Raw genomic sequence first — 27,244 nt, 5'->3', positions numbered from 1 at the left:
ACCCAAAAAGCCAAAATTAAAAAAAAAAAAACATAAATCCAACGCGGTCATTTAAAACACTGATGTTGAACAATATTTATCTACATGCAGACAGAAGTTTACACTATGTTGTTAAGTAAGTTCAGAAACAAAGCATATAATAAAAAATCGGGGAGAATATTTTAAGTCTTTCTGGAAATCTTTCTCTCTTGCTGCTTTTGCTTTGGGGCCACACCTGGTGCTGCTTGGGGGCCACACCCAGCTCTACACTCAGGGGTTTACTCTTGGCAGGGCTTGGGGGACCCTGTGCAGTGCTGGGGACCTCACCCATGGTCTCCCACGTGCCAAGTAAGCAAATGACAGGTAAAGCTCACTCTGGAGTCCTTGGAAATATTTCTGCCATTATTTGTGTAATATAAAATAAGAATGGAGATGGGCCAGGATGAGATTTGATTCCCTTCTGCCGGACTTCGGCATGCCCTCATTTGGATGCTGCTGCTTTCACGATGGGTTGGTGGGGCTGTCAAAGAAGCAGCCTTCAGCCTTGCTCCAGGTTTCTGATCTGACCTCAGATTCTGAGCTTCCCGCCCAAACAGCAGCAGTAAGGGGCTGCCTGTCCCCTCCTACCTTCAAACTCCCAGTGGGGGGCGCTGTGCAGACAGATCTGGAAAACCCCTTCTCACTGTCTGCTTGGAAGGCAGGAAGTTAATGGATGTTTTTCTCTTGATGAAATAGAGAAGAGAGAGGCCCAGAGAGGAGGAGGGGTGGAGAGAGAGAGAAAGAGAGAGAGAGAGAGAGAGAGAGAGAGAGGAGAGCAGGAGGAGGAGATGGGGGGAGGAAGAGGAGAGAAGGCAGGGATTGTAAGAGGAACAAAGCTCATCTGAATGTTTCATCTTAAGCAAGGCTCTGAATGAGGGTCAGCCCTTAGAAGACACCCCCAATCTAAGAAGTTCCCTAGAAGACATTTGTAACCCATTTTGGACTTACAAATTGGGATATCTTGTGGAAGTGGCAACCCTCTCCCAGAAACACATGCCAACTCCATTTCCCCATTTCTCCATCCAGGAATCTTTAGGGTGCCATGGGCCAAGCAACCATGGGAAGTTCCCTGAGTAGGGACTGGTGTCCGGGTTTGAAGGGCACTAGCCAGCATGCTCCTCATACTTTTATATACACCATCCAGTGCCAGGTCCCTAAGGCTGGACCCCGCATGGATCCCTATGACCTTGCAGTAGGGCCCATGACCTTGCAGTAGGTCCTATGAGGCCAACAGAGTGGGAGAGATGGGGTATAGGAAACAGGAGCCCCCCATCCTATCCCTACACACACACACACACACACACACACACACACACACACACACACACACACACTTTCCCCGTATACAGAGGGAGGGTCCCGCCTTATTACTCCCCACTGTCAGGCTGGACTTCCTCAGAAGTCAGGACAATCTTGGGTGTTTTGCGAGGTGTTAAAGAGGGCAATTAGAGGGGACCCCACACAGGACGCTGTCGGATCAGATCACAGGCTGGCCTTTGGAGGCTCTCAGCTGGGCCAGGGCTGCCAGCAACAAAAGGTGTTAACAGCCTGATGAGGAACCATGCTGATAGATGGACCATTATGGTGATCGCTCTTGTGCGAATGGCAAATAGGTTTGATCAATTAGATTTTAATGTAAAGTGGGGCCTGGGGGGGAGAAAAGGCAACCAGGAGAGGGAAGACCCTTTGTTACTAATGTGTCTGAAAAAAGCACTTAATTGAGGTCATAATAATATTAGCAGTTTTCATCATCAATAATTCAGCCTTATTTATTACTACCCGATAAAGTCCTGTCAGGTGGAGAATGTAGGAGGCTTTTGTTAGACAGGATGCCTCTGTGTGTGTGTGTGTGTGTGTGTGTGTGTGTGTGTGTGTGTCTACTGAACATCAAGTTTTCTCATTTTCAAAATGCTCTAAGCTCTCCTTTCTCAATGTAAAAATAAAGAACAGAGGAGGGGAGTTTGCTTTGAGGTACAATTTCATCCTCTCCAGCCCTTTCCCACCCAAAACAACATTTAAAAAAAAATCTCAACATGTTCTCTGAAACAGTAAATAATTTTGCTTCAGAAATCTGTCTGGTCTCACCCCATGTCAAAACTCCATGAAGACGGAAGACAATTCTGCTTTTCCACACACATTTAGTCACCTGTGGTTTCTTCGCTCTAAAGCAAAAGAGAGCGCGAGAGGGTGTGCCAAAGGAATGTCTAATTGTACGATTAAAGATGCTAGCACCAGTGTTCACATTTAAAATGTATTAGTCTCATAAAACCGCCTCATTAGTCTGCGTGTCTTAAAGGACAGTCTTGTCCATAATGAGGGCCGCAGGAAGCAGGCAGGGGTGAGGCGGGGAAGGAGACGTGTGAGCTGGCTGCCATTTCATTTTTCAGAAAGGGGGAGGAAAAACACTTAATAAAGATAATTGGGCTGGTAGTGCCTGTTCCCATCTGGAATCTCCACACAGACAGACCCCAGGGCAGACGATCGGTCATTAAGCAGGAAAATAACCTATTTGGAAGGGATCCGTTTGTTTTATAAATGATGCTCCACTTGAGAACAGCTTAACTGCAATAATAATAAAAGTTCCTTGGAAACCCAGCCAGGGGATGGTGCTGAAATATCGATCCGGCTTTGCTGAGAATGGCTGGACTTGGCTTCCGCTTGGCTAGCAGGAAACAGTGCAGGAAGTTTTGCTTCTCGTTCCTTCCTTCCTTTTCTTCTTAAAAAAAAAAAATCTAAATAGAATTTCAACTGCCTTTTAGTGATCAGTGGCTATTAGGGCCTTGGTTAGGAAATGCTGTGTCGTGAGGTCAGGAAAGGTTGCCCAGGCTGAGGTTGGAAGCAGGACCAGGGACAAGAGGGCGGCGAGAGGTCAGCTGGGAGTCACCAGCTTCTGCTAGGAAGGCAATGGGGGGTTGTGTGGGGGAGAGGTGTCCCCTGGGACAAACTCTTGGAAGAAGAAATTCACCCCAGCCTGACTGTGTACCCCAATGCACACAGGCACCACATATAAGACACAGGCATGTGAATATACACATGCATATGCTAACACATATACACATTTACATGTGCACACAGAAACACATGTACACACAATAAATATTCACACATGACCATATATGTAGGGCACACAGGCATCCATATAAACATATATGCACACGTGCATACACACATACACACCCACTTGTGAATGTATGGATATACTTGCACACGGAGACAGAGGAACATGTGTACATACATGTGCACACAGAGATGTGTTCATGCACAAAGATACAGATGCACAAATGTGTGTGCACTCATGCATATGCACACATATAGACACACATCTATAGACAGACACCACACACACACACAACGCACACACAACAGCCATTACCCCGCCCATGTGTCATGGTGCACCCAAGGGAGATACACTCAGACCATCTTCACCAAGGGACCCGGAGAGATGACTGTAAGGCACAGTGGTGAGACGTAGACCTCTGCCTTCACACCCCAGAACATGCCTCCCCTTCAGCTTTACTGGTCGACAAGTTCCAGAAAAACATGGTCTTTTGGATGTTGGGTCCAATCCTAGCACCGTCACCTCAGAACCTTGTTTCCTCCCTTGAGTGGTTTCAGCCTGGCAGCTGGAGGGCAAAGGGCTGAAGGTTTGTCAGGGCAAACCTATGCGCCTCCCTCTCTGGGGGTTCCCCTGTGACTCCCAGGGGCCATTCTATGCATAATCATTGTGCAGTCTCCTGTGCTATGAGATGCTGTTGAACCCAGTACCAGAATACAATAGATACTCAAGGAGAAGCCCCAGAGGCAGAGTGGCGAATTCTAGCTGGTGGCTGGCAGGCACTCCCAGAAAGCTTATGGGGTGTCTGTCCCCCATCCAAGGCTGCCTACCATTTTCTGGTCATAAAGACAAAGCTCTTTAGATTAATCACTCCCCGGAGTCTTACACCTTAAGTATGCACCTAAGTCAACCCCATCACTCACCTCTCCCCCCCCCTCCCCTTCAGTTGGTGTGGAGGGAGAGAGAGCAGGGGAGGGCAGGGCAGGGCAGGGCCTGACCAAATTTCTCCCTGCCAGCTCCCCTGTTTCCTCCTGACAACGTTTGACTGTGCTGATTACTTCCAGCAAAGCCCTTATCATTTTCAATGTGAATTTCAAATCACACTGATCCAGCCCTTCTTAGCTAAAGTCAGCTTTATCAACCACAAGAGATGTGGGATTTGAGGGAGATCTGAGTAAATTCACATTGTTTGGATAAACTCATTCAGGGAGCTCAACAAATCAAAGCCGAAATGGATATGTATTCCAAAGAGACAGAGTACTGCTGGGGTGGGGAGGGGGGGGAGAACAAAAAGTTACCATTAACATTTTTATTTCTTAAAACACACACACACATACACCACACGCGCACACACATACACGTGTGCACACATGCGCACACATGCACACACACATGCACACACACACACATGCATATAAATACACACACAGCAGAGTGGTGCCTTTTTAGTGAGCGTTCACGACCAACTACTTGTGAACCAGTCTGGTCTCTTTGGCCTCCAGTGAAGAGTTTGAAGGGAAATGAGTTAAGGCAAAGAAAGCTCCCAGACCCGGGCCGGCCTGCACCCCCGCCCCCACCCGTCCACTTGGTCAGTAAGACCACTATCAAATATGGTAATGGGTGAATTTATGCATTATCCCATGATTTAAGGAACTGTGTGTATCATGTATATTTAAAACTATTTCTCTGTAGTTTTAATTATCTCAGTCTGCAGGGGCAAAAGGGAAAAAAAGCAGGCAGCTCCCGTGCCTGAGACCACAATGAAAGCACTTCCCTGCTGACAGCTAAGATGTCTGTCCTCGCTGGGTGAGATTTTCTCTCAAATTTGCATTGGAAAGGCAGCTTTAAGTATCCCTAAAATGAAAAAAGGTGGGGAGGGGGGGCATTTGCATCTAATTTGCTACTCTTGCAGTATTAGAGTTTTATCTGAATAAAGACACGTCAACTGGATTTAAGCTGGTAGCTGGGGAAGTCAACACGGAAAAACCTTCCCCAAAAGCAGGCAAGTCAGGGAGCTGCTCAGATCTGTGTGTTTCCAGAGCTGCTTCTCCCCCTGATGACTTGGAAACTCTCACACCGTCTGCTACCACAAGATCGGCAACTGCAAGGTTCTAACCAACCCATCATTAGCACCAATACCCAGAAATGAATGATAAAGTAGGGTGGCAGTATGGATTCTGAAGCTTCCAACCCTGACTCCTCTACACGTCAGACCCCTGCTCCCTGAGGAGGTGCCTCCTGTATCTCCTTTTCTTCTGTAAAGTGGGGGATCAGAAGAGGTCTGGCCAGAGCAGTCTGCTTTGGGGGAACCCAACCCCGGGGCCAGTGAGATTCAGCTCTCTCCATTCACCACTGGCCACAGACCCCAGAAAGACCCCCTCACCCATTTTATCTACTTGACCTTCAGGGGCTACCTGGACCTTCCCCCACAGGGATGTTGGAGTTTCCAAGGGGATGCTTGAGGGAAGACTGTGGTTTGCATTTAAAATGCAAGATTGCCAGGCAGGGCAGACTGAGGGCCAAGGAAAGCTGCTTTGGTTCTCTTGCCTTGGGACATTTGTTATTCCCCTAACAAATACCCACAGGTAAGAAGAATAAAGAATTAGTTTTCTGTAGTAAGCCTGCTACCCAGGAGAACACAGGACATTGGTGGAGGGAAGTGGTCGGGGTGCTGGTCAGGGGTAACATGATATGAATGAAGTTCTATCAGTAACAGTATTGTGAACCACAGTGCCTAAAAGGGCTGGACAGTGTTTACCATGACAAGAGGCTGGGCATGGAAGGGAAGCTGGACACAGTGATGGAGGTAAGTGGACACTGGTGAAGGGATAGATGCTGGAACATCCTATGACTAAAACTCTGTCATGAATAATTTTGTAAATCAAAGAGACTCAATGTAGCACTGCAGCACTGTCCTCCTGTTGTTCATCGATTTGCTTAAGCGGGCCCAGTAACGTCTCCATCATGAGACTTGTTGTTACTGTGTTTGGCATATCGAATATATCACGGGTAGCTTGCCAGGCTTTGCCGTGTGGACGAGATACTATCGGTAGCTTGCCGGGCTCTCCGAGAGGGGTGGAGGAATCGAACTCGGGTCAGTCACGTGGGCTGCATACAAGGCAAACGCCCTACCCGCTGTGCTATCGCTCAAAAAAAAAAATTAATTAATTTAAAAAATAACAAGAAAAAGAAAAGAAACGGACTTTTAAAAAAATTTTAAAAGAAAAGAAACAAAACAGCTCCAATGCTGACCCAGGAATACTCTGTCTGAAGCCCAGAAACTTCCCTCTGAGAAGCTTCACAGCCTCCAGTCACTTGGCAAGAGCAGCCCTCAGAAGGCAGATCAGTAGCCCTCCGACCTGGGGTGGACTCTGGCTCCACAGACTGGCCTCCTGACCCCTGCACAGTGGGGAGGGGGCAATGCCCTTCGGCTTGGGAGCACTGACCCTCTGCTCAACGGTCTCCCCAGCTTGTCAATGACTCACAGAGCTGAACCCCATAGGGGCAGGATTGGGGGGCTCCTTCCCACCTCCCCCAGCTCTGAAGGAAGCCCCCATGGCAGAGGGTACATGTGAACTTCCTGGCCACGATCCCTGGAAGCCTATCCAGCTGCTGTCCAGAAAGTCTTCTCCAAGCAACTGGCCAGAGAGGCCTTTCCAAGGAGGAAGGCCCAACTGCACCCCACCTACACCAGGTGAGCGCCACCTACACCAGGTGAGCGCCACCTGCCGACTCCCAGTGGGGCCCTCAGCTCAGAGCTCTCACCTCCTGGACCTGTGGGGCAGACCCCGACCTGCCCTGAGCCTGTGAGCACCCACTTCTTTGCTCATTGCAGAGATGGGAAGGAGCTGGTGGCAAATGACAGAGACAACAAGGCCACCGTGTCCTCAGGAGACCACATGCATGTACCCTACCAGCCCATAGGTAATTACACAACAACTCACATGCACACACACTACAAACTCATGCATGTGCACTTCTAGCCCATATGTAAGAACACTACAAACCTACGTATATGTACATTACCAGCCCACATGTGCGTACACTACAAACTTACAATTTGTACAGTACAAGCTCACATGCATGTATACCACACTCACATGCATGAACACTATAAGCTCACATACATGTACACAATCAGCTCACATGCATATACACTACACGCCCAGAAGTGTGTACATTACAAACCCACATATATGTATGCTATAAGCCCACATATATGTACACTACAAAATCAACAACAAGTCCACCATGTACACACAAGCTCATCATACGCCAGGATCCCACAGCACGGAATAGCCTCTCCCTCCACTGCCACAGAATGATGGCCACTGCCCAGACCCCCTCCCTTGAGCTCAGATCTCACCCCCATCCACTGCTGGGATGGGCCCAAGAACCACAGGCCAGTTGAGATGCCTGAGTCGGAGGAAGCTAAGGGCCTCCGTCCCCAAAACACTGGTCATGGCATGTTCTGGGTGGGTGAGCAACTGGTTGAACACTTTAGTGGCCAATCAGACATTAAAAGTACTTCTCAGAACTTTGTTATATCTACTATGCAGCTGTCAGGAGACAGGAAGTCATGAACTTGGCTTATAAATGGATAGACATGAAGAGTATCATGCTAAGTTGAAATGAGTCAGAAAGAGAGGGACAGACATAGAAGGATTGCACTCATTTGTGGAGCATAAAACAACATAACATGAGGCTGACACCTAAGGATAGTAGATACACTGGACAGAAAGATTGATCCATAGCTGGAAGCCTGCCTCATAAGCAAAGGGGAGAAGGCAGCTGGAATAGAGAAGGGATCACTAAGAAAATGATGGCTTAAGGAACCAGTTGGGATGGGAGATGTGTGCAGAAAGTAGATAAAGGATCAAACATGATAACCTCTCCGGGTCTGTATTGCAAACCATAATGCCCAAAAGTAGAGACAGAGTATGGGGAATATTGTCTGCCATGGAGGCAGGGGGAGGGTGTGAAAGAGGGGGTATAGCAGGGATATTGGTGGTGGGGAATGTGTACTGATGAAGGGGCAGGTGTTTGATCATTGTTTGATTGAAACCCAAACATGAAAGCTTGTAACTATCTCACGGTGATTCAATAACATTTAAAAAAAAAAACAGTACTTTTCACTTCACAGAGCAAGAAGGCCGTGCCTTGCAGCTGGCAACTTCCTTGTGGTACCAGTATAATGTCACTCAAGGAGTCTGCTCTTAAAAGAATAAGCCCCCATACACACAAAACAACTTCCTTTCTCCCTAGAACGTATCACCTCAGCCCCTTTCTTCCAACAAGCCCTGTCACCCAGCCACAAAACCAGTCTTGGAACACAGCACCAGCGCCTTCCCAACTGTGTGCCATGGATTGCTGATCCAAGAGACCATGATGGGGTGGGGGATGGGGACGGTGGTGGAGATACACACATGTGTTGATTCCCGAGGTGAGCTGGGCAGAGTGGGGGCCTCAGTAGGGGCAGGCGAATAAAGGACAGGGGGACGATTTTCTGCAGCAGCACACAATCAGACGGTCTGTGTAGGCAGCCTGGACACCATCATGCCTCCCTCGGAACCCCCTAGGATCATGTCAAAGTCACCTGAAAATGACACCTCAAAGGGCACAGAGGCTGGGGTTATTTCTCACCAAGTCTTACACCTCATGGTACAGGGCATATTTGACCTAGTTTCTGGGGACTGTCACCCTCATGAGCCACGATAACCTGCAAACAAAAAAGCCACTGAGGATTCTGGGGGCTGGGAAGGGGCACCCCCTGAGTGACTCCTGTGCTCCTACCAGCTGTTTGAGAGAGAGAGAGAGAGAGAGAGAGAGAGAGAGAGAGAGAGTTCTTAGCCTCATTTTACAGATGGAAAAACTGAGGCACAGAGAGTCAGCCAGATTGAAAGAATGGAGTTGAAACCTTGGCCCACTTCTGATCCACTGGGCTGCCCTGTGGTTCCTGCTCCCCCTGAGAATCTCTGCACACAGTGCAGCTGAAGATAGGCGAACACTCACTCAGGCAGTCAAAAACCAGACACTGTACATCAGGGTAAAGCAGCTGCAGGCGCTACTGGACTCAGCAAACGATCCACACAAGTCTGGTCTCTGCTTCCAACTCACTGAGCTCCTTTGCTCACTCAAATGCAAACCACCTCTCTTGAGAGCTCCTGTCACTCTGAGCCTTGGCCACATCTTCCCAGCACTGAGGACAGATTCTGATGCACCTCACCTCTCTTGAAGGGGATCCGGGAGACCAGCTCTCAAACTAGCTGCAGACTTGTGTCCCCAAGGCCAGATTAACTGAGGGAACAGGGTTAGGAGAGGAAAGAAGATGGATGTAGAACACTGCAAAAAAGGAGAGGCCCACTCTGGAATGTTCTCTGGGTGACTCGGGGCTGCTAGTTCCCCTCAAAAAACCTCCCTTTTGTAATAGCCTAATGGCTTGAATTATTCCATCAGCCAAGTTTCCCTTCTCTGGGATAATGTTCAAGTCTGAACTGGTACATTTAGAATATTTGAAGATGCTCTATTCAGCAAATGTTTTCTGTGGGGTCAACATCCTCTCCCAATTCGGTAGCAGGACTGGCTAATTCTGCATCCTACCTGGACACCTGACCAGTGCTCGGCAGACGCTCAGTACTGCAGAGTTACCCACAGTTCCCCTCTTGGTGTGATTGTTCTGCAACTCAGTGACCAAAGGAAACCTGCTCACTGACTTCAACAAGTGCAATTCTCCAATTCTGACCCTTAAGTTGCTGGCTGGGCAGCATTTCATTGTTGGTGATTCTTTCTGAGTCTCAGCTTCCTCATCTGCACAATGAAAAGATGTGGGGATAGTTTCCAGAATGAAATGTAGCGGTGCTATAAACACAGACTTACTTGGTCCCAAATTAGAACAGAATAAGGATTTGGAGGAACTTATTAATACCATCAAAGTTTCTTAAACTTATTTTTGGCCACTTGAAACCCTTTATTGCCCAAGAAATGTCTATGTGATCCAACTATAGAGGTATATAAAGTAGCATTGTAGCACTGTCCTCCCGTCGTTCATCGATTTGCTTGAGCGGGCACCTGTAACGTCTCCATTGTGAGACTTGTTACTGTTTTTGGCATATTGAATATGCCACGGTAGCTTGCCAGGCTCTGCCGTGTGGGCGGGATACTCTTGGTAGCTTTCTGGGCTCTCCAAATAAAAAATTATATAATAAATAATAAGTTTATTTTTTTAAAGTTTTGTATGAAATTATGTGATTCTATGTAGGGATCAATGACCTAGAGTTTAAGAAGCTAGGTAACACACACACACACACACACAAGACAAATAAAACATTTTGAATAAAACATTTTAAAGATGTTTTATTAAAAACATGAAATGAGCTAGAGTGCATAGAATGCTGGGAGGCTAGAACACAGAAAAGTCTGAAGCAGAGAGGAAATGAGCACCAACTAGGGTTTGCTGAGGAGCAGCTGCTAACAACAGGAGCTTGAGACTTTCCTTAAAAAGGTGTCTGATGTGTGGAGAAGAGAAAGGACCTCAGCTGAGACCTAAGGAAGGGTGGTGTTTAGACTGGGAACCCTGCAAATACCATGTGAGGTGACCTTCTCCATAAGTGAATTAAAACGAACAGGATTATTCCATGAATCAATGACACTGATGCAAAAAACAAACAACCCCTATCATCCCACAGAGAAGAGATGGGGTTTGGGGACTGCTGCCAGTCTCCCGGGCGAATTCCTTGTCCCAAGCCTATTTTGGGCAGAAAGCCATAGCCCCCACCATCCCCTACCTTCTCTACAAATGGCACAAGAATCCTATCCCAATGATTCCCTCAGTAGTGATCTTGTGTTGTAACTCCCTGAGACCATCACTCTTCAGAAAGCTCAATGAAGTAAATGCACACTATCTTTAGACTACCACCCAGCAAATTCCAAACACTGCTACAGAGAGAGAATCAATGGCTTCACAGGGCTCACAAAACCACAAGGAAGCAAACCACATTAAGAATAAGAACTTCAAAATCTACAGATATTTAATGAACCAATAGAATATAAAACCAGACTTGCAGACAACCCATCCATGCAACTACATTGATGAGTCTCAAAAATGTGCCCTTCTGGTGGAGGGATGGGTACTCAATCATTGTATAACTGAAACCCAAGCACAAAAATTTGTAAGTGTACAACTGTACCTCATGGTGTTTAACTAATAAAAAATTTTTTAAAATGTGCCCTTTTCTGGGGAGTTGGATCACACCCAACAGTTCTCTGGGACTACTCCTGGCTCTGGTCAAGAGTGACCCCTGGCAGTGCACAAACAACCATATTCAGTATCTAGGATGGAACTGGGGTCAGCCACATGCAAGGCAAATACCTTAACTCCTGTGCCATCTCTCTGGCCCTCAGATATGTACCCTGGAGTGAAAAAAAGTCAGACATACAAAAGGACCCAGGTAGTGGTTTTATTTGTTGTTGTTGTTTTTTTTTAATTTTTTTATTAGTGAAACACCATGAGGTACAGTTGTAGACTTATAAATTTTTGTGCTTGGGTTTCCGTTGTACAATGATTGAGTACCCATCCCTCCACCAGTGCCCATTTTCCACCACCACTGATCCCAGTACCCCTCCCACCCCCCTTATACCCCCATCCCACCCTGCCTCTGTGGCATGGCACTCCCATTTGTTCTCTCTCTCCTTTTGGGTGCTGTTGCCTGCAAAAGAGGCATCGAGTGACAACATGTTCGATCTAGAATCTAGTCTCAGCATGCTTCTCCCATCCTGGGGGGATCCTTCCAATACCCCCCATTTGGTGCTCCCTTCTACATCTGGGCTGCCTTTACCCCTAGAGTGTGAAGCTGGCCTCCAAGCCAGGGAGTAAACCTCCTGGTATTTATCTTGGCTATTCTTGGGTGTTAGTCTCCTATTTTGTTACTTTATGTTCCCCAGATGAATGCAATCTTTCTATGTCTATCCCTCTCTTTCTGACTCATTTCGCTTAGCATGAAACTTTCCATGTAGTAGTTAGTAGTGGTTATATTTGTACATTCACTATGTGAAAATCAATCAGGCAGCAGACCTATGCTTTGTGTGCTTCTCTAAATACTAGTTGTACATTGATGTTAAAAAAAAAAGTGGATGACTGAAATAAATTAGATACAGCTGAGGGGAAATTAGTGCACTGGATGGCAGGTCTGCAGGAATTACTCAGACTGATCATGGTGAGAAACAGATGGAAATTTTGGAGGAGAGATTTTACGAAGCAAACTCACGGGAGAGTGAAGGAGAAGAACGTACATACATCTGAGTTAAAGAAAGAGGGGATAGATTAGAGGTGAGAAAACTCTAAATGTTGAGTGGACTCATTTTTACTGTTATCTCTAATTGCCTTCACAATAATAACATCATTTAACAGGGGGTAGAAAACTATTTTATTTTATTTTATTTTCAAATAAAAATAGTTGTGAAATTCTAGAATTGATGTATCTTATCACCCCTCCTCCTTTGTCTGTTTGAACAGTTATAAAACAAAAATGCTATGGATTCAGGTGTCTTATAAATAACCCACACTCACTTTCTCTGTCCTGGAGATGGGACAGTCTTAATCAGGGTGCTAGAAGAATGGGTGTCTGTTCCCACTTCATGGTTCATAAACGGTAGCCATCTCCCTGAATTCTGACAAGGCAGGAGGAGTGGAAATGGCCCTGATGTTGCTTTCATAGGAACACAAATCCCACTCTTGACGGGCCAACCCTCATGACAATCACCAGTTAAAGGCTCCATTTTAAAAACCATCCTGGGGATTAAGTTTCATCATATGAATTTAGGGGAGGGCAAGGGCACAAAAACATTGCTAATACCTCAGATTCAGGAAACTCAAACGGAAAAAATAAATAAATCTATTTATTGATTATTTGAGCAATAGAACACCAAAGACAAGGAAGAGATCTCTTAGCATCTTGAAATTACAAAGAAGATCTACCAAGGACCAGTAACCATAATCATTGCTGGCTTCTCAATAACAACCAAGTAATGCCATCTCTGATCATTTACAAAATTTCGTGGTGCTATCTTCATCAGTGCTTATAATATAACAGCAATCACAGCAATAGGAGTATTTAAGCCACTACTGTCTTAATGATAAACCTAGAGTAGACCATGTGTTCTTTAAGAATTTCCTTGCCTTAAAAACAGTGTTTGAGTAGAGATGGATGATGGAATATAGGTAAAGAATTGAGTACAGCAGCTGACACTTAGTATGTGAGAAAGTAATGACGGCCAAGAATGGTGGCCATGTAACCAGTAACCTATTGTGCAGAAGTAATGAGGCTTGAGCTAATCTAAGGTTGTTTGTAAGTAATTACTCCCAAGATCTTGATTTTTTTATTTACTGTTTTTTTTTGGGGGGGGTTCATGTCCAGCAATGTTTAAGGTTTATTCCTGGCTCTGCACTCAGGAATCACTTCTGGCAGGTTGGAGGGACCATTTGGGAGGCAAGCATCCAACCCACTGTACTATCTTTCCGGCCCCAGAATCTTGATTTTAAAGTTTAGTTCAACTCTTTACCAATAGAAAACCTCTGTCTGGAAAATGCCAACTCAGGACAGACATAGGAAAGAGCTCTAAGGGAATTCAGTTCCACAGACAGGATCCCAGGTCACTTCCATTTCTGGGGCAAACACTCCCTAACACCCACGCCCAGTATCCCCATCTTATGGAGAAACACAAATCTCATTATCTTGTTTGCAACCCCAGCCTGCTTGTCTTTTTTCAGGTGACATATTAATGACAGAGAGGCCCTGCAGAGAACAGGTCAACTCAACTCCACAGGCTAAGCATCGGAAGCTCAGAAGGATGAATGTCCTGCCCTAGGATATTGCACCTATATATGGCAGACCACGACTTGAATATAGGCCCCCTGGATCATCTCTCCCTCCTGGGGCCCGGCCATGGATGCGCAAGCTCTTTCCCAGATCCTCAAAGAAATGACTCTACTCGCCCTTCAGGTCTCAGCTCAAGTGTCCCATTCTCAGCCATTGTTCCTGCACCAACCAACCACCTGTCATTTATTCTCTGCCATTGTAGCATTTCAGCTTCCACAACAGCATTGCTCATTATCTCTAATCACACTACTCCGTATTGCCCATTTACTTAATGCTTTGAGCATCACCCAGTGCTATCAGAGTGCATGCCTGTGGTGACTATTCGATAAATGTACAGGCAGGAAATAAATTTACATTGGGCAAACTCTAAATGTTGAGTGGACTCATTTTTACTGTTATCTCTAATTGCCTTCACAATAATAACATCATTTAACAGGGGTAGTATTATTTCTTCTTACCATCCTTTCCCACCCCACCCAGAGTTACACACATTAGGGAAAAAAAATCCCACACACATTGATTGGATCAATGGAACAGAACCTGGGTGTGGTTATGTTTCTTTCTGCCTCCTGTACCTCCTCATTGTAAACCACTCCTGGACAGAAGAACTAAGACCACAAGGAATTAAAACAAATCCATCCCCAAAAGCCATCACTCACGTTCATGCTACCATTCAAGTAAATGAATGTAATAAATGTGAGTGTCTCCCACTCAATGATCACTATTCCAAAAAGCTCCTTGTGCTCATCTACCTCTGTTCCCTGGCTCTAGGACTTTGCTGATTCCCAGTTCTATCTTAGGACGATACAGAAGGGAAGAGGGCGGGGGCGGAGGGAAGAAGGTGGAAACACATTAAGAGAAAGAGAGAAAGAGAAAGGGAGGGAGAGAATGAAATGGTGTAAGGTTGGCCACACATTTGTCATTAAGTCAAAACCAAATCCCAGTGTTTGTGTGAGGTGGAATTATCTCATTCTTTTAGCCTGTGAGTCTCTGTGATCCACCAGTCAAGTATGTGATTGGATTTCGGCTCAACAAAACCTTAAATTACACACCTATTGTGCTTGGGCTAAGCCTAGTTTCACAGCGGTGGAGAAGGTTTCTCCCAGCTTCCTGGGCAGTGTTCGATCCAGCGCTGTTCTCATCGCTGGTTGATGAATGAGTAATAGGATTAGAGCTTCATCTTGAGCATGGTAATTGTCGTGTTGGGTGTAGGGACAAAAGCTGGGTGATGGATAGGGGCTGTGCAGTGAGATGGCCTCCTTCCCTAGTGTGCCCCCTGACATCAAGGGACAGGCCACGGGCGTCAGTGGAGACAAGGCCAAGTCCCAGGGGGAGGCCAGCCAGCCTGTGCTCCGTGTCTCTGGGGGGTCAGGATTGGGCTGATACCTGACAGAAGGGATCTGGTCCAATGGATGTTTGATGTACTAGAGGGGTAGAGGGACCATGGTGGGGATTTATTCACCCAGTCTCTATTCTCCTCCCTCTTTCCATAGGGAACCAAACTGTCTGCTCATTCAGAGGAAGGTTCTGTAAGTTCTAACTCTACCTGAGTAGCCTTTGAGATCATGTGACATCAGAGATCAGAGACGTTGATGCTCCTTGGAGAGCTGCAGCCAGTGATCCCTGGAACCAGGTTAAGTTCACGCGGCCAGTGATGCAGGGCTGGAACACAGTGCCCACGGCAAAGGGAACCTGCAGCATCTCCCCCTTCCCCAGGGGCTGAAAGTAAGTAAGCCCAATAGTTGAGAAAGGAGGGGGCTTTTCTTTTTCTACCAACACCCCTACTTCAGAAACAAAAGCAGATCTCCCACCCTGAGATTTCCCACCAAGTAGAAAATGATAAATTCCCTTGTTGGTTCAAGAGAGCATGTTTCTGTTCCAGCAAAAAGGAGAACTCCTCAAAGACATGGCCGGCCAGTGGCCCAGCAGGGGCTCACAGCTCTTTATCCCAAATCCAATTTGTTTCCCTCTCAGCCAGGGCTTCAGAAACATTTTCCACTCTGGACCCTTGCCCTAAGAACTGCAACCTGGATGAGCGCTTCCAGAAATGTCACGAATTCATGGCATGGTTGACTTGGAATTTTCTTTTGGTTAGTGCCATTCAGGCTTCTTTTATAGTTGCCAAATTGTTAGCGCCCCCATCCAATTAAAGAAGCTAGACTCTAAGCTTTCCCTTTCTACCTGTTTTGGTGAAGTGCCTGGGGTCCCCAAGCACATTCTGGGTGAGAAAGATGATCATAAATTTCCCTTTCTGCCCCAAAACTCTGTTGAACATTCTTCCTGCTCAGAGACCAAAGTGGATAAACCCCAAGAGGAACAAGGTTTTTGAAGATCAGCCCCTGAATTCTGATGCTCCCATTTACTCAACTATATGGCTTCGAACGAGTATTTCATCCTCTCTGAATATCAATTCTCATGTCAATTATAATGAGAAAATAAACACACCACCCCTTTAAATGATTGTGAAACACAATCGGATAAAAATATCTATATTATGATTTATGGCTGCAGGGAACAGAAAATTCCCACTAACTGGAATTGAAACAGAAAGGGGGATATTTTCCTGAGATGCCTAGACATCAGGCGTGGGCAGTTCCAGGATTTACTCAAAGGTGTCTATGGCCATTCTAAGCCAGGGCCCTAAGGAAGAGGGCTCTGTCAGTCCCAGGCCTCGCTATTTCAGAGATCTCTCCTAGTTCAGTTCTTCCTGGTGTGTTGACCACATCTAGATCACAGGATATTCCTGGCTGCCTAGCATCCCTTCCCTTCCCTCCTAGTATCTCCCTCTCTTCCCACCTTATTGGCCACGATCAGATCACATGACCCTCCCTGGCTGCAAGGGATGCTAGGAAGACAAACATATGAGAAATCAGTTGCCTCTCACCAGCTTTGCCAACCCTGCTTTATTCCCTTTTCTCTATTAACAGGACTAAAGGGAGCTCCGGGGAGAGACCAGGAGGAGTAAGGAGATGATAGGAAGAGCTCTGGGCAGAATCCGGGGAGGAGCAAAATCCTCTGTAAGGAATAGCAGTGCTGTTACACTAATTTTATTCCAGTTACACATAAAGTGACCCTCTTGGTTTTGCACCCTTTCCCTCCTCAGTACCGACTTTAAGAGGGACCAGGGTCCAGGCTTCCAGCAATTTCTCCCCTTCCAGGAAGAGCCAGCTAGCTCAGCTGGACCAAAGGCCACTCTCACCCTCATCATGGCATCAGTCCCTGCAGGGAGAGATCTGGAGGAATCAACAGAGATGAGAGGGGAAGTTGTATGCTCCCCCAAAAGGCCAAGCTGGGGAGCCAGGGATAAGAGGAGACAGGCTCTTAGACCTGGTGCCTGGGTGGTTTTGAATCAGGAATCATAGCTCCCAACACTCAAATTCCTCTCCCTCCCCTCCACTCACTTCTTTATTTTTTTGCTTTTTGGATCACACCTTGCTGGAGCGATAGCACGGCGGTAGGGCATTTGCCTTACAAGCAGCCAACATGGCCGACCCAAGTTCAATTCCTCTGCCCCTCTCAGAGAGCCCAGCAAGCTACTGAGAGTATCTCGGCCGCACGGCAGAGCCTGGCAAGCTACCCGTGATGTATTTGATGTGCCAAACACAGTAACAACAAGTCTCACGATGGAGACGTTACTGGGTCCACTTGAGCAAATCGAAGAACAACGGGAGGACCATGACTGTGACCGTGACCTGGCGACACAGCTCTGCACTCAGGAAGTACTCCTGGCAGTGCTCGGGGAACCATATGGGATGCTGGGAATTGAACCCGGGTTGGCCGTGTGCAAGGCAAACGCCCTATCCACTGTGCTATCTCTCCAATCCCGCTCCCCTCACTTCTTACCAACCCATCTCTACCCCCAGAAGATAACATGAAGAGAACTAACTCTTTCCCAGAATGACCAAGGTTATGGGCCATCTCCTGCTCCCTCCATGCTCACCAAGTCCCATTTATTAATTCAGTCAGTCCTTTACTCAACAGATAGTTCAATATACCTGTTACAAATTGGCTTCATTCTAGGTTGTTGCAGCTGCTTCCAGGTCACCTCCTCAACATTTATATGGGACATCTCCGAATCTCCGGGAATAGTTACCTACTTGGAACACTCCCAACCTCCCAGTTCGCAGCACCCTTCAATCCATGCTCCTGTCTTCCTCATTATGTCGCCTTGTATGCATATCCCCAACTCTCCCTTTCAGAGCCACTAGGGTGACTAGAACAAGAGAGAGTTCAGGCACAGTTGGCAGAGCACATGCTTGGCATGTGGGAAGGTCTGGACTCAACCCCCAGCACCATGTGGCTCCAGAGCACTACTAGGTCCAATAATAAGTGTTGGCAAAGGTTGTGGAGACCTGGGAGGCTCATTGTTGCTGGAACAAACAATCAATGCCGTTGCTTTGGAAATGGCTCCGAGATTAAACAGAGTTGCTCCCTGACCCAGAAGCTTCACTTGTAGGGGTATGCCTAAGAGTGAGGAAATTTTTTTGCACAAAAACTCTTATACGCATGCTAATCATTCGGGAAGTCCAAGGTAAAGACCAGCCCAAAGGTGCCTTGTCATGAAAGACTCAAAAAACAGGCATTCACTTCCCTCAGTGTATGTTCTAGCCATAGAAAGGCAAGAGAGTGCTGACCCAGCTGACAACGTGTGCGATGTGGAGAAATGCCCTCAGAAAGAGCCCATGGTGGTAGATTCTATTCTCATGAGACATCCAGAAGAATCACAAAAGTCCACTCTGTAGCAGATTTATGGTTGATGGAAGCTGAGAGGGGGAAGGAAGCAAAAGGGATTTGTGGTAGGAGGGGTGGGTGTGATAAAAATTTGGGCGACTGGGGGCTAGAGTGATAGTTCAGCGGGTCGGGCATCTGCCTTGCATGTGACCAAATCTGGTTCCATCCTCCACATCCCATAGGATCCTGAGCACCACCAGGAATGATTCCTGAGTGAAGAGCCAGAAGTAACCCCTGAGCTTCGCCAGGTGTGACCCAAAAAAATATTTTAAAAATTTAAAAAAATAGGGGGGATAATGAGATGAGTTTGATAGTGCTCCTCCTTGTAAGAATCTTTTAAATAACCTGAAATTTTAAAAGATTTTTAAAAATCTAAAAACTGGAGCTAGAGAGCTGACACAATGGACTGAGCGTGTGATTTGCATGCAGGAGACCTGGGGTTGATCCCAGCACCAAATGTTCCCTTAAACCCAGGCAGAAGTAGCCCCCACCACAGAGGAATAGCTCACACTCCTCCCCCACCCCAATCACTGAATCATGCACCTTCTGATGGATGATAAGTGAATGTCATCTCTTAGAAATACCTAAGACATGGGTGAGAGAGATAGTACAGTGGGTAGGGCACTTGTCATGCACATGGAAGATGTGGGCTTGATTCTTAGCACCCAACATGGCCCCCTGAGGAGTATCCTGTTCCTGCTTGTCCCTGCCTGACTGCATCATTGAGGAAGGATAAAAGAAGCATGGAGAAGTCAACTTATATCCCTGCTGAGCACGAGTGCCCTCCTCTGCTGCCTGGGGGTTCCAGGGATGACAGGGAGACAGACAAGCTACTGACTCACACAATTTCAAGACTCATCCTTCCCTGGAGCACGTATTAAGCACCTTCTGCATGCGGGACCCTGAGCCAGCACCAGAGCTATGGCTCTGAGCAGACACCATCCTGCTCTCTCCCCTCTCAGACAGACCTAAGAAAGAACCTCTACTCTGCTCATTCGGGAAGGTTCTCGAATGGTGCTGGAGGTTCTTGAGAGGCATGAACTGGAAGACACGAGTGAGAAAAAGGAAGAAGCAACAGTCTGTGGCTGACAGGAGAGGGACTTATGGGATCCACGAACTTTCACTTGCAAATCTCTATGCTTTACCCAGTGTGCAACACTTGGTCTCATAGGTAAGAGCGGGATGGGCAGCTGGAGGGTCATCAGTGCACAGTGGGTGCAGCATTGCAGATGATGCTGGGGACATGGGGTGCTCGTGAGGTGGGAGATGGTACTGAAGAATATGCCCCATTGAGTCTATCAGGGCTTGGGGGGAGACCGGTGAGTAAGGGAGAGGCAAGTGGGTCGGAAAGACCACCCCCCCCCCCAGTGTCCATGGAGAATTGTGATTGCTGAAGGGGCTTCCCCTATTGGTTTGTCCCCACCCACAGATGTCAGCTATGTCTTCCCTCACAGGCCTGGGTGCATGGGGCCCCATCTTCAAAGGGGTCCATGATAAAGGGCGTGACATTCTCCTGGACCTCATACACCCTGCCCATGCAGAAAACTGGGACACCCAGCCCAGCCTACCACTGAATCTGTGTCCCAACTGGTTCTGCCCCAGCTAAATGGGTACAGAAAGTCATTAGCGGGCCCCACCCCACTGCCTCTGCAGGCTGCTCTGAGGGGCAGGCATCCGGGAAGCTGTGGAATGCCAGGGAAGCAGTGATGTCCCCCAAATGTGACCCAGTCAGTAAGGGGGAACCTCTGGGGAGGGGCCAGGGGTGCCTGGGTGTGCACGCCCCCCCTGCCCCCTAGTCTCTGTCTCTCTCAGTCGCACATACCTCCTTCCTATCCGCACTCCTGGAATGAGAAACTGTTTCACTGGGTGAATAATTTCACTGAAGAAATTCTTCTGGGGCATTTCACCATCCCCAGCTGGTGTTTCTTGGCAGCTGAAGCAAGATAATAACCGTGTTGAAATGGTACCCACCTCCTTGTAGGAACAGGGCATGACTTGTTACCTCTGCCTGCTCGCCCGGGTCCACCTCCGCTGCCCCCATCTCTCTCCATGGCAGCCCCGGGCCAACTCGCTCCTGGGAGCTCCCATAGCTGCAGATCAGATCAGGGGTGGGGTGTGTGTGTGTAGGGCGGGGGGGGGGGGGGGGAATGAAACAGTGGAAGGGGGTGCTGTGAGTCAGTCCCAAAATTAATTGTCGCCACCAGCTCCTCCAATGACACGCCCCTTCTCATCTTCCAGGAACCCCTCCCATTCTCTATTCCACCCAGGTGTACTTGGACCCATTTGGAAAATCTGTTTAATAAATTACCACCTCTACATGACCTGACAATCGCCACAGATAATCCAGGGCTATTAGAAGGCTTGTTTACAAGTCATATAATTCTAGGTTGTGCAAAGCCCAACAAGTTAGGAAAGGTGTCAACCTTCCCTAGGTTAATGGCACAACTTGTATTCACAAATTATATGTAATTGATCCAAAGATGTTACAGACATTTGAAAAACAAAAGCCCTGGCCTCCTCCCTCCCAGCCTCTCCTTCTGGGAATTTACCCGGGAGGAAATTACAGAGAACGTGGGCAAAGAAAAAAAAAAAGATCACAAGCCTGTTCTTTGCCCTGTTGTTTATAATAACAAAAACTTTAGAAACAGCCGACCAGCACAACAATGGGGAATTAGTTCAACAAACTTTGGAACAAGCTTAGAGTGAGATACTGAGCAGCCATTTAAAGTGGCATTGGGAAATATTAATTAGCTGCTGTTAGGGGAATGCGCCAATGCAACGGCTAGACTTAAATGCCATTGAAATATTTGCTGTAAGATGGAATTGAATCGTGACAGGGAGGTTGCCTGGTCTTCAGTCAGTCAACTGGGTTAAGGGTTTGAAGAATTTTATAAAATCTGTGATCTTGGGGACTGGAGCCATAGCACAGTGGGTAGCAAACACCTACTGTTTGCCTTGCACGCAGTCGACCCGGGTTCAATTCCTCCGTCTCTCTTGGAGAGCCCGGCAAGCTACCGAGAGTATCCCGCCTACGTGGCAGAGCCTGGCAAGCTCCCCTTGGCATATTCGAGATGCCAAAAACAGTAGCAACAAGTCTCACAATGGAGACGTTACTGGTGTCCGCTTGAGCAAATTGATGAACAAAGGGAGAACAGTGGTACAGTGCTACTGTGTGATCTTGGACAAATTATATCATCTCTATCACCTCCCCCACCCCCACACTTTAGCTTACTTGTAAAATGCCAAAAAAAAAAATACCTACTTAACACGGCTGTTGCAAAATTAAACAAAATTATCTCTGTGTGTAAAGTATTTAGCATGGAATGATACCTGCTGTCATTTTACTTCCGTCAAATGGTTAACCCTGGAAGGTAAAATTACAAACCCACTCTCTGTTGTTGCTTTTCTTGTCTGCTTCCTAATAAGTACTGTCATTGTCATTTTTTTAAAAAAAGTTCTGAAGTTGGGGTGGGTGGGGGAGTTGTTGCTTTAAGGAAGTGGATTAATTAAAGGTGAAGCCTGTGTGTGCTCGGCAGGTGAGACTGAGGTGGGTCCCCATTCTAACTGATCCTGCCACCCAGAAGGGGAGAACAAAGAGAAGTAGGGTTCACACACACCCACATCTGAGACTTGGATGGGGGGGCAGTTGGAGCAAGCAGGGGAGAGATGGGTCCAAGCATTTGGTTCCCAAATGAACACAGGAACCCTTATCTCACAGACACCCCCTGCACCATGGGAATCAAAGGCTGTGTGGAGCCCCGGGTGGAATGAGAAGGGGGGGCTCTTATCAAGTAGGAGGTGAGTTGGGGGAGGGACTGAGCCCCAGTTAGGGGCTTAGGGGGAGGGGTCTTGAGCCTGTTTCTCAGATGGGCCTCTGGAGCCCAGCCAGTGTCGGGTATGGACTTCAGGAAGCCCCTCTTGATGAAGTTTTGTCCCCAAGACCCAGAAGGTCAAAGATGCATCCTCAAAGCTGGATCACTGGCAAAGCAGGTGACAACCCTCCTCACAGAGCGTCCCTTGCCCACGCTTCAGGGCTCTGGGGAGCATCCCTCACTTTCTCTGGGGTAGTGAACTGGTGAGGCCACTCACCCTCTTCTCTGCCCAGGGCTGATGGGACCTCCCATGGAACCAGGCCTGCCTCCTTTCATGGGGGCGGAAGCAGTTTCTAAAAGTGGGGTTCATACCCAGACCTTGGGGTAGGAAGGCAGGAAGGGAGGAAGGGAGGAAGGGAGGGCGGAAGGAAGGAAGGAAGGAAGGAAGGAAGGAAGGAAGGAAGGAAGGAAGGAAGGAAGAAAGGAAGGAAGATGTGTTGGCATCCATGGCATCATACAAGGGCTGAGTCCCCAGAAGCATTTGGCAGCTTCCCAAAAGTTAATCATTGAGTGATTAACAGTGATTACCATTCCTCAGCAAATATTCAAAAGGACTGAAAACAAGGGTTTCAATACACCGTGTCTGCACCTGCATGGCAGCACTGTCCACAGGCTGGCCTTGAGTTACGTTCGCACCAATAGCCATTGCAGCGGAGATTCTGACAAGGCAAAGCCAGACTGAAAGCATGAGAAGGGGTGAAGCACAGACACCCTCTCCAACACGCCGAGGGAAACCAGCTAGATGGGGCCACGTAGCTGATGACTCGCTCCCATCCAGTACATAAAATTAGCTAATCCATAGAGACCACAGAGATTCAAGGGGGTCTAGGACTTGGAAGAGGGTGTAGCTGCCATGGATGGCTCATGGATCTGAGACAGCCGTTGAGGCTGATGCAAATGTCTAGAGCATTGTGCCATAGCGTGAATGTGCTGACACTGAATTTTAAAGCAAATGGCTCATTTTAGGTTAGATGATTTTCACCTCGATGAACCCAAATGAGTCATAGCCAAGAAACTTCCTGCTGGGCCCTGTGTTTTGAACTGATGGTCTCATATCCTCCGCAGACCAGGTTCGTGGCACAATGCAAATATTTGTGATGGAGTCTCACTGACAAGAACCTGCACTCCAGAGAGGTGTGGTTGGCCCAGACCCCGAGGACAGGACAGCTCAGTGTGGGGTGGGGGCCACTCCCAGCCTGGGTGGTAAAGGGATGAGGCTGTCATGGTAAAAATGGTGTCTGGCTGCTGCTCAGGCAAGGGATGCATCAAGTTCCCTGAGATCAGGTTAGATCTACCAGCTCCCTGGAGATAGGGAGGAGATAGGGAGATCAAGGCCCTGCTCTTAGAGAACCAAATATCTTAGGGGATACAGGCAAAGGTTCTCTGATCATTCAAATCAACTCTGTTTCATGCACCAATCCTTGAATCAAGGTCACACAGGAAATCCAAAAAGTTCAGGTGCCATTCCATTCAAGGGTCTGGGTGTGAACAGGTAAGTTTCTGGAGCTAGAGCAATAGCACAGTAAGTAGGGTTCTTGCCTTCCATGCTGCTGACCTGGTTTCAGCCCGTTGCCCCATGTATCACCCTGCTGAACACACCAGGAGTGATACCTAAGCACAGAGCCAGGAGTAAGCGTAGTGGGTGTGGCCCAAAGACCAATAAAGTAAAATAAAAAGTAAGTTTCCTTTCCTCTTTTTCTGCTTTTCCTCTTCCTCCTCCACCTCCTCTTCTTTCTCATCCTCCTCGTCCTTTTCCTATTTTCTTCCTCTGCCACCTCTTCCTTTCTAATCTTCCTCTTCATCTTCTCTTCATTTCGTCCTCTTTTTCTCTTTCTCCACCCCGTCCTCCATTACCACTATAAGGATGGTGCACACATTTACAGTAAACCATGCACTGTCCCAAACATTTTGAATCTGGGTCTCCAGAACCCTTTAGTGTCCAATGTGGATCACGGTCACTGGGCATCACCCAATCTCCCTATGCTCACCCTCGTTAGACCTGGCTTGGCCAACCCATCTGCCTCGCTACCTATGAACAGGCATGAAACCCAATTCAGTCAATGAGACATAGAGGGAGGTCTGTGTGTCTACCCCAGCAGGACACACTGTCCCTCCTCTTCCCCCGGATATTACCGCACTTGGATGTGAGAGTGGAAGCGGCTGCAGCTTTAGGAGATAATTCGACTTATGGAGGTGGCAGAGCAGAAAGCCAGAGGACACCCAGGGCCCTAGATGGTCCTGGCTGGTCCCGCTGGGTAGGAGTGCATGAGAGCCCTCGCAGTTTAAACGTGTGCAAGCATTTATTTGCAGTTAAAAGGATCCTTCCTAACCAAACAAGTAAGGAATCCAGATCCAGACCAATGGCATGACTGGTCCAGGAATCCCATGGGTGGGAACCCTCCCAACCCCTAGGAGCTCCAACCTATGTCATTGTAAGAGATGTCCTCCCTTCTGTCTGCTACCACTGTAAAGGCAGTGCCTGGGCCACCCTGGAAGGGAGAAGCAGCCCAGCTACCAAAGACCCAACAGGTCAGAGCAGAAGGGATGCTCAGTTGACCATGGTTCCCACTTCCATGTCTCAGCCCTGTCCGACAGCCCTTCAGTCTCTGTAACACATTTTCCTGCCACCCAGCCTCCAGAAGTGCCTAGGATTGCACCCTTTGGCCCAAGACCACTGCATGCCACTAACCCCACCCCGCGGCCTACCTCTCTTCCTACACACACATCAGCACATTTGAAACCCCCCATTTCTGCTTATCCACACAGCAGCCAGATAGGCCCAACAAAACCAGAGCCAAATGCCCTCATGGCCTTCCTAAAGGCTTCTTCACTCCCCAGCTGATATTGGAATAAAGCCTCACTCCCCGCCCACCCTACTCCACGACTTCATCTTTCACCAACCTGTCCTTGCTCCACCTCACTCTCCCTTAAACTCTCAAACTAGAGCTTACCCCGAGCCAGGGGCTTTGCTCCCCTGGTCCCTTGGGAACAAAGTTCTTCCCCAGAATTTGACCCTCATGAACTGCGGGGGGCTGGCCTGTCTCCATCTTTTTCTCCCACCTGGCTTCGACACCCAGCCCACAAGCGTCTCTGATCTGGTGTCTTGTTCGCAAAGCTGTGTGTCTCCTCCAGCTCCCCTCCACAAGAAGGGTCACACTCTGTCTGAGTGACTGCCCACAGCACCTGGCATTCCGCAGGTATCCATAGCCCTTCCTGGGAGAAGCAGCGAGTGGACCTCTGCCTCCGGATGAAGGGCTGAAGCTGTGCCATCCCCACACTCCTCTGCTCTCACACTTGCTCTTCTTGCAACATCAGAGAGTCTTGTCATTATTCCATGGCATGTTCTCAGCTTTGCTGTGGAAGGCACAGACTTTTTCTCCCCTCAGCTCTGTCATTGTCTCCTGATGAGCCCCTGAGAATGACACTTAACTTCTCTGAGTTAAGGGGCCCACTCTGCGTCGGTGCCAGTGTGGGAAAGAGTAGGCAAACACATTGGCACCCTGTTGGCTGTGCAGAGGGCAGCCAACCTCAATGAGTCCCTGCTTATCCCCTCCATCATCACTGGATAAAGGAAGGAAGGAAGGAAGGAAGGAAGGAAGGAAGGAAGGAAGGAAGGAAGGAAGGAAGGGAAGGGAGAGGGGAGAGGGGGAGGAAGAAGAAGGGGACAGGGAGGGGGATACATTGAGAGAAGGTTCAGGGAAGGGTCCCCACTCTACAAAGAACCTACCCACCCCTTTCAAGGACACATCTTGCACCCACAGATTCCCAACTTTCTTTGTCTTCCACTTTTTCTTTTATCATATGTACTCGTTAAAATGTCAACAGAAATATATGGTCGAAAATGAAATACACGGTCCCTGGTCTTGTCCTCACAGGGCCTTCCAGATGGATACAGAGATAAATCTTATTTTTGGCATCGAGTATTTAGGAGATTAATGTAATGAATATCCAAGTACCTACCATTTATCTTAAGAAGTAAAACATCATAGACAAAATTGAAGGTCCTGTGCATCTTCCTTCCATCGTTTCCTCTCTCCCTCCACTAAGGCAACATTTGTTCAGAAGTGACAGCTCAGTCATCTGCTACAGGTAGTATATGATGTCCTATAAGGGGCAACAGTGCTTGATTCTGTGTCACTCCTTAGATAAATAGTAGCTGGGGTGTGGCGCTACTATAGAAAGCCCCCTTCCTCTCTACACCCTCTCCAGCGTCTCGGTAGAGCTACAAGTAACCTTATTCTATTCCTTCCAACACTGGCATTTGATCATATGAAATAACCGAAAAGTGATTTCACATTCTCCAATTAGAACAACTAAGACCGTTTCCAAGTTTACACTTTAGAGATGGCACTGCAAGAGAGCATTTTGGTGCCCATCTCTGCATGTGTGTGCAGTGGTGCTAGAGGTGAGCTGTCTGTCTGGGTCAGGATCCGAGAAAATCTTCCACTTCAAGCAACACTGCCCAGACTACTGCAGCAGTGTGGGAGGAAATTGCACTCCACCATTGAGTATAAATGAATGCCACCACTTCAGAGAGCAACGTGGCACAATCCATTGGTGTATTTAAAAGTTCTGTGGTGCTACATTCTCTCCAGGATAGGATTGTCAACATTCAAATTGTCTGCTTACTGGAAACTGATATTTCACGTATTTTTAAGTGATTTTTTTATGATTACTAATGAGAATACTCACTT

The sequence above is a fragment of the Sorex fumeus genome, unplaced genomic scaffold (genome assembly GCF_029834395.1).
Source record: "Sorex fumeus unplaced genomic scaffold, SorFum_2.1 ptg000122l, whole genome shotgun sequence".
Taxonomy (NCBI): Eukaryota; Metazoa; Chordata; class Mammalia; order Eulipotyphla; family Soricidae; genus Sorex; species Sorex fumeus.
This window is presented reverse-complemented; position numbering follows the sequence as displayed.